This window comes from Cryptomeria japonica, chromosome 7 (assembly GCF_030272615.1).
Source record: "Cryptomeria japonica chromosome 7, Sugi_1.0, whole genome shotgun sequence".
Taxonomy (NCBI): domain Eukaryota; kingdom Viridiplantae; phylum Streptophyta; class Pinopsida; order Cupressales; family Cupressaceae; genus Cryptomeria; species Cryptomeria japonica.
In genome coordinates, this window is record NC_081411.1 from 86,045,296 (window position 1) to 86,053,785 (window position 8,490).

Genomic DNA, 8,490 nt, shown 5'->3' on the forward strand with positions numbered 1-8,490 from the left:
CTTTTTTTGGGCTTCCGTAAACCTAATATAGATACAACAACGTGACAATTTAAAACGCTGTAGACATACCGTAAACTCACAATTTTAATGACGACCTAATTTTCATAAGAAAAATGTCGCGAAATTTTAGGGGAAAATCATATAAGGATTTGAACCTAAAAATGCACTATAACCTATATTCGAAAACATTCTTAATAGACAAATTCAAATAATACATCTGTTTAGTACCCTTCCAACAAGCTGAAATACAGGCATCCCGATCAGTGGCGGGAAATCTTTAATAATACGAGACAAAATTGAACAATGGAAAATTTGCAGACGACGTTATGAAGGTGACATGTTAGACAAAAAATTGAAGAGTCTGCAAGAGTGTTTTGACCAGACTCTGTATTTTCACGCTTTATAAGAGATTTGGTATTTTGAGCTTCAGAGCCAAACACATAAGTGGTAGAAAAACTTCCCAGCCAATCGCCATTACAAAACTCAAAGTAGGTGTTATTCACATATCTTATTTTTTTTAATATATCTGTTCTATATTCTAGAAAATTATGGATATGTTATGGATTTTCTTGAAGAGAAGTTATTTTTTATAAGATAACAATGTCACTTCTCTTTGCTCAGAGACGAGAATGGCTGCCACTGCGTACCCTCCCAGTATGTGGAATGATGATGAAATTAACTCTCTTACAGAGATTCACAAGGTATGTGGAATACTGAGAATGTATCTAGAGTGGACTAAGTATTTTAGATTTGATAGTTTCCTACTGTATGTGACTGTGACCAGCATTTATATTGAGTGATTGTGAAAAGTAGGAAGCATTGTTTTTTAGTGTTATATGATTAAGATAAGCAAAAACGTATTTTTGGTACTGTTTTTCATTGAGTGGAGAGTATAAAGTGCTTTTGTACTGTATTAAAGTATTTTGTTATTTTCTAATTCAACTGCATTTCTAGTTAAATGCATTGACTCATATATCATGAATGGTGCTTTGTCAGTCTTTTTAAAATGTATGTTCTTATGAATTATGTTTATTATTTCAGCCTTTCCAAAACCACAAACATATGGAAGCACTGATAGAAGATATTAGAAATATGTTCCAGTCTATGGAGAATGGGAAACTAAACCCATCTGCATATGACACTGCATGGATAGCCAGAATAGCATCCATTGACAACCCTTCCCAACCTCAGTTTTCACAAACGCTGAACTGGATTGTCTGCAATCAATTGAGTGATGGATCTTGGGGAGGAGAATCATTTTACATCAAGGGTGAGATACATCATACATATCTCAAATGTTTTTTTGATAAAATATTAGATTATATCTTTCTAATTACTTATTTCTTAGATACAATTAGAAACTTTTGTTCAAATCCAATTTTGAATTGACGAAGTTTTTTCCTTGTGCTTGTTTGCAGGAATTGATTTTGTTAACTCTCAAACCTCGCTCTCTTAAATCAGCCAAGTGGATTTGTGATTCTCTTTTCTTCTTTGTTGAAGGAAGCTAATGCTCTAGGTCTGGGTATTTCCAATGAATTACCATTCATTAAAAGAATTCTTGCAATCAGGGAAGCTCAGCTTAAAGAGTAAGTGAAGTAAACCTAGGAGCTTTGACAATTGCATTTTTCACATCTAAAGTTTGAAATCTAATGATTTATTTTCCTTCTAAAATCAGGGTTGATATGGGTATTTTATATAACCTACCGACATCTCTTTTGCTTTCATTGGAGGGATTACAAGAGGTTATAAATTGGAGAAAAGTATTGAACTTCTATTCAAAGGATGGATACATGTTAGGCTCCCTAGCATCCACTGCGTGTCTTTATTGTCACAATTTGTGGAGACTACGGTAAGATCATATATATATATATATATATCTTCTTCTGTTTAAAACATGGATTGAAGTTTGATATAATCTTCTCATTGATTCATTTTATAGAACAATGCATAATTAATTCTATAAAGTTAGATACAGCATTTATCATGGATAGGTGGCTGATTAAGAAGATAAGATAGGCTGAGGTTAAATCCATGGTCGACGGAAGTAAGATAATCACTATATCAAATATTGGCAACATAAATAACTAAAGGAAGCTGATCACTATATCACGTAATCTTATCTCACGTGTTTATTTGTTTTGTGGTTGATGACAGTACTTGTGTTTATCCTTCTGATCTCCATGAACGCCTTCTTGCCGTTGATACTGTTGAACGTCTGGGAATTGGTCGCTATTTCAAAGAGGAAATCAAACATGCATTGGATTATGTATACCGGTCTCTCCTTTTAATCTTTTTCTCCTTTTATCTATAAGGAAACTTCAGGAGAAAAATATTACACATGCATGTTAATCTTATTAGAACTGAAAGTAAAATAATTTATTTCACCAATCTTACGAATTATACTTCTCGCATAGATTTTGGACTAATAGAGGGATCGGAAGGGGAAGAAATGATACCATTGTAAATGTCAATGATACAGCTATGGGCTTTAGGATCCTGAGATTGCATGGCTATGATGTATCTGCAGGTAAAGATGGTAATTATTGGTTTACTATACTGCAATTTGATATATAAAACATCTATATTGGCTGTGATGTATCTTACAGCCTACGGAGAAATAGTTTTGGATTTAACATCTATATTTTTTCAATTTTGTATTTCCAAGGTTTTAACTGTAAAATTTTGCAGCTGTGGCTGCATAGCACAGAATAGATCTAGCTAGGAAAATATAAAGAAAACTTGCAGATCTAATGCACATAAGAAAAAGAAAGAGCAGCTAAGAAAATGAAATGTATTAATTCATTGTTATCTTTACAACTGCAAAATATGCAGATTTATACAAAAATAACCACCATAGACCATTAACAATATTGGCGGTGAAAGAAGAGCATGCACCGTCAGTTTTAACAATGTAGAATGCATGCATTGTTATTGTCCATAAATCACGGCATGCATTGTTATTGTCCATAAATCATGACATGCAGTGTTAATGTCCATAAGTCATGACAGGGACAGACGGTTTGAAAGTGGGCTAACACAGCTGCTAACACAGCCTTAGTTGGAGTTAACATTACTCCAACACCCCCCCTTAATTCCAACTAAGGAGAAATAAACCTAATGAAAGGAAAGAGGAAAGAGGGAAAAACCCAGTGGGAACAAAACCCCCCCTCAAAATTTACACTCTCTGCATGATACCTAATATGCTACAATGTCTTGCAACCTAAGATCTCGCAAAAAGTGGCTATTTGTGCCTTTACAAAGAAGATAAAGAATGTCAATATAGAATGTAGCAAAGCGAATGCTGTAGTAGGTTCCCTTGCAACAAATGATGCCTCTTCCTTTTGAAAGATAGAAACCTTGAGCTGTCAAACTACTGAATTCTCACTCAAGTGAAATGTATGAAGGAATCAAGATGAATGGTTCTGAAAAATTCTCATGTTTCTTCAATCCGATGTTGAACTGTGACTTTGCCATACAAGATTCCAGAACAGTGACCATTGAAGTTTGAGATTTGTTCAGATATGAATCAGGATGTGTCGAGATAGTAGCATGGAGTGGTTGAGAAAAAATAAGAGAATCCAAACCAAAAGAAGATGCAACTTGATGTGAGCCGACATTAGAGAGAAGACATGTGTCCTCAAAATTGTCACCATGATCAAAAAGAGATTCAACAAACAAATGATAAATGTCTGATATGATGATATCTCGCTCATCAAGAGAACAAAAATGAACCCGTTGAAAAGAATTTGAAGTAGCATTCAAAGAAGCCAATATCTCTATCAAACTCACAGGTGAAGGTGAAGGTACATCAACTATTTTTGTAGGTGGAGAAGGAGCAGCTTGCGATTTTGATGCATTTCCAAAAAAGAGTAGAAAGACATTATGTGAGAAATGGGGACACCATTCATGCCCATGTTGATTGCTTTCACAATACTTGCATCTGTAACCCTTACACATATACATCATTCACTCCTTAAAAATATCTCAAAAAAGATACAAAAACAAAACCTTCAATACAATGGTTATTCCAATCTAAAAAAGATCTATCTTTAGTGCCTGCAAATAAAAGTGTTTAGCTTTTTCTTCTTAGCAGCCTCGCTTTGATACCATGTAAAATTTTGCAGCTGTGGCTGCATAATCTGCATATTTTGCAGTTGTAAAGATAACAATGAATTAATACATTTCATTTTCTTAGTTGCTCTTTCTTTTTCTTATGTGCATTAGATCTGCAAGTTTTCTTTATATTTTCCTAGCTAGATCTATCCTGTGCTATGCAGCCACAGCTACAAAATTTTATAGATTTATACAAAAATAACCACCATAGACCATTAACAATATTGGCGGTGAAAGAAGAGCATGCACCGTCAATTTTAACAATGCAGAATGCATGCATTGTTATTGTCCATAAATCACGACATGCATTGTTATTGTCCATAAATCACGACATGCAGTGTTAATGTCCATAAGTCATGGCAGGGACAGATGGTTTGAAAGTGGGCTAACATAGCCTAAGTTGGAGTTAACATTACTCCAACATTAACATCACTAGCAACATTTGAGTAATCTTATAGAAGTATTATATCTAAGCATCCAATCAAGATAAGTGTAACTGCTAAGCTCAAATGCCTTCAATTTATTTTCACTGCATGCAATAAACAATTAGTAGCTGTTAATGTGTCTTGTAGAGGTTCTGAAAATTTTTAAAAATGAGAAAGGAGAGTATTTTAGTTTTTCTGACAAAAATCATAGAGGGGTTGAAGATATGTTAAGTCTCTATAAATGCTCCCAAATAGCTTTTCCTGGTGAAACGGTAATGAAAGAAGCAAAATCCTTCTCAGCAAGTTACTTGCGAGATCTTCTTGAAATGAAGCATTGTTTTGCTATTGCAAGAGATGTCACTGGATCTTTTGCTGTAAGTTATATTGTAAATGGTCATCAACAATTAGATGGGCATATATTGATTACAATTTGTTTTATATGTTAAAAAGTTATATTTCTAGAAGCTTTCAAGTGAAACAAGTTTACTTATAGATGGACTACGAGTTGAAATATGGATTCCATCAGAGTTTGCCCAGACTAGAGGCAAGATTTTATATAGAAGGCTCGTGGCTTTCAAATAAAACTTGGCTAGCGAAGACCTTCTATAGGTAAGATTCTATTACTCAGCCAACAACCTTCATGTACGAAGTATGTAAAGTCTTTTATTTAACAATAGTTAAGTTTAAATGTATGAACAGTTCATAATAAATTAATTTGATGGTTTTTGGATTTAATCATACAATCAAAATTTTCATTAATATTTCACATCTTGTTGCATGATCGATTATCAGGATGAGTTAGCTAGAAACTAATTTGAAATGTTGATGAAAACAATGATGATCATTTTTTTCTTTTCAAATTCAGAACTATAGAATAGATATTAGTACTTATCTCTTTCTTATGATGAATCTTGGAACATGATCCTAAACATTATGAAAAATTGGTCATCCTATCAAATCCAAAAATCATCATGTTAGTAGTTAAGAGTTTTATTAACTTCATTCATTTATAAAAACTTGTATATAAAACTTGAACCAAAAATAGGCGACAATACTATCTGAGTGAACTAAGAATAGGTGACAATACTAGCTTAGTGAACTTTAAATTTTTTATTAAATTTTAGAATGATTTGAAAACTATTCACATCCAACTTACCCCTAAGAAGCATTAAATTTTTATGTTTTTTCACAATTGTTTTGCACATTACAAATAATTTAGTTTTTCTATTGGTATACTTATGAAAAATAATTTAATTATCATATGCAGGTTGCCTTATATGAACAATGAAAAGTATCTTGAGCTGGCTAAATTGGACTTCAATGCAGTACAGTCCATACACCAAAAAGAGCTTCAGCAAGTCCCTAAGTATTGTTTTCTTATTTTGATAAAAGTATTGTTTTATTACAAATAATTTAACAATTTGATTAGTAGTTTTAAGTTGATCAGATCAATTTAATACAGGTGGTGGATAGAATTTGGCTTTAGGGAGTTGAAATTTATTTGAGAGAGGTATATAGAGACATATTTAGTGGTGGCAGCTGGTATGTTTGAACCTGAATATGGTGACTGTAGAATTGCAACTACAAAAGTTGGTTGTCTTATCATTGTTCTTGATGACCTATATGATAAATATAGTTCTTATGAAGAGATTATGTTATTCAACAAAGCATTTGACAGGTATATTTTGAAAAGAGTTTTGTGATATTTATATAGAACTCATTTGAAGGTCCAAAATAATTGGCTAGTTTTTACTATCATGTTTGTTTATTTTAATTTTTAATTATATTTAAATTTAAAAGTCATATGGTTTAAAATTAAATATTCATAATTCATATAATATTTAAGTTATTGATTTTAGGTATCTAAATGGTAGAGGTTTAAATTTAATATTTGGATTGTCTAATCAAATTTACGTTATAATATATTTTGCAAAGAGAATTGTATTTAAGTTTTTATTAAAATTTCATTATTATAATGTAGTTTTGGAAGAAAAATAGTGCTATGGTTGAGCTTAGAATAAAGTATCACTATTATGTTTCCTTGATCTTGTAGGTGGGATTTACATATGTTAGATGACATGTTAGAGCATATAAAAATATGCTTACTTGGATTATACAACACAATCAATGAGTTAGCACTTGGATTATACAACACAATCAATGAGTTAGCTAAGAAAGCATATAAGGTGCAAGAGCATGAAATGCTTGAATACTTCAAAAGAGTGGTATGTATGTTATAAAAATTATAATTATTTATCTAAATTTCATCAAAAATAAAATTTCTAAGGTGGCAATTATATGGTAGTGGAAGGTTCAACTTGAAGCTTTCACCAAAGAAGCAGAGTGGTCTAAGCATAAGCATGTTCTTGATTCTCACTTCCATCCATTTAATGGGAGAAGCTATTATTGATAATATTCTATGCCAAATTGATGAGAGATCAAAATCTCACTATCTTGTGTGCCTATTTGCTAGGCTAGTCAATGATACCAAAACATTCAAGATAATGCATTATTATCCTATGTAATACAATGAAATGTCATTTTTATTTCATTTTAAATGCATTTAATACTAGTATCACTATGGATAGAATCTATCTAACACAAGTATTGATTAATTATATTTTAATGAATGGTTATATAAGGCTGAAAGAGAATGTGGTGAGTTGGCTTCTGCAATACAATGTTATATGAAGGAGAATCCTGGAACCTTGGAAGAAGTAGCTTTAGACCATGTTTACAATGTCATTGAAGATGAACTTATTGAATTGAACCAAGAATTGTTCAAATATGCTCAATTTCTAAGTTGCTTTCAAAATTTACTTCTCAATTCAGCAAGATTGTCACAACTTATCTACATGAAAATAGATGCATTTAATAGGTCTACTTAAGATAAGAAATATATGGTGGAAAAATTCTTTTTCCGAGGGGTCAAATGAAAATACTCTTGTTGGAGATGACTACACATTTAATAGAAAAATGTGCTAGTATGTTGTCAACAATTTGAGGAATTGAACATGTGCTACATGTAGAAGTCTTACATGCTTCAAGATTAGAAAGTTAGATATCAAATAAAATTTACTTTACTATCATATTTAACTATATGATCAGTAAAGTTTCATATGTACTTCATGAAAGGTTTATAATGGAATAGTCCTTCTATAAGAAAATATAGTTTTCATGTGGAGCATATTTTTATATTTTTTTCTATCAAATATATCTCATTATAATAATCATTTAATTTTATCAAATTACATAATTTTTTAAACAATAATTAATCAAATCAAAATTACATCAAAACAAAATTACATCAAAACAAAATTACTCCCTCTATTACCTAATTAAAACACAATTACTTAATCAAAACAAAATTACATCACCAAAATTTCCAATGGGACCATATAACTATATTACTCAAGTCACCAACCTAAACCTAATTCTCTCCTCCCTTTTTCAAGAGAATTTTTTACAAAATAAGGCCATTCCTTTGCCTGAATTTAGGGCCTTCTTGGCACTTGCCAAGGAATAAGGTGACTTGTCCAACTCCACAAACCTAGTAAAGCTTGAAAATCATTGCTTTCCACTCCCTCCTTGAAATCTTCCCACACTACCTTTTCCATAATCTTCTCACTAGCTCCCTTTTTTGTGTAACATATTAATATTATTCTAATATATAACACTCAATATTATTATTTCTTGAAAACTAAATTATAAATGATTTTTTTTCTATAAAGTTTATAAATATAATGATGCTTAATAGTTTATTTAAAAATAGACTTGTTTATATTAAATAATGTGATAGATAATATGTATGCATTGTACATGATATAATAAGATTACATTTTTTCAATAGTACTTTATTATTACTTAAAATTCTTGATTATTAGAGAAGAAAAATATATTATTATTATTTTTGTGATGTATTTTAATTTATTTTTGGCACTATTAAGAATTT

The 8,490-nt window shown here is 31.2% G+C and overlaps 1 pseudogene; it reads left to right on the top strand.

Moving 5' to 3' along the window:
* The first annotated feature begins 453 nt into the window (after nucleotides 1–453).
* Nucleotides 454–7,474, top strand: LOC131041522 (bifunctional levopimaradiene synthase, chloroplastic-like; annotated as a pseudogene).
* Nucleotides 7,475–8,490: the final 1,016 nt, after the last annotated feature.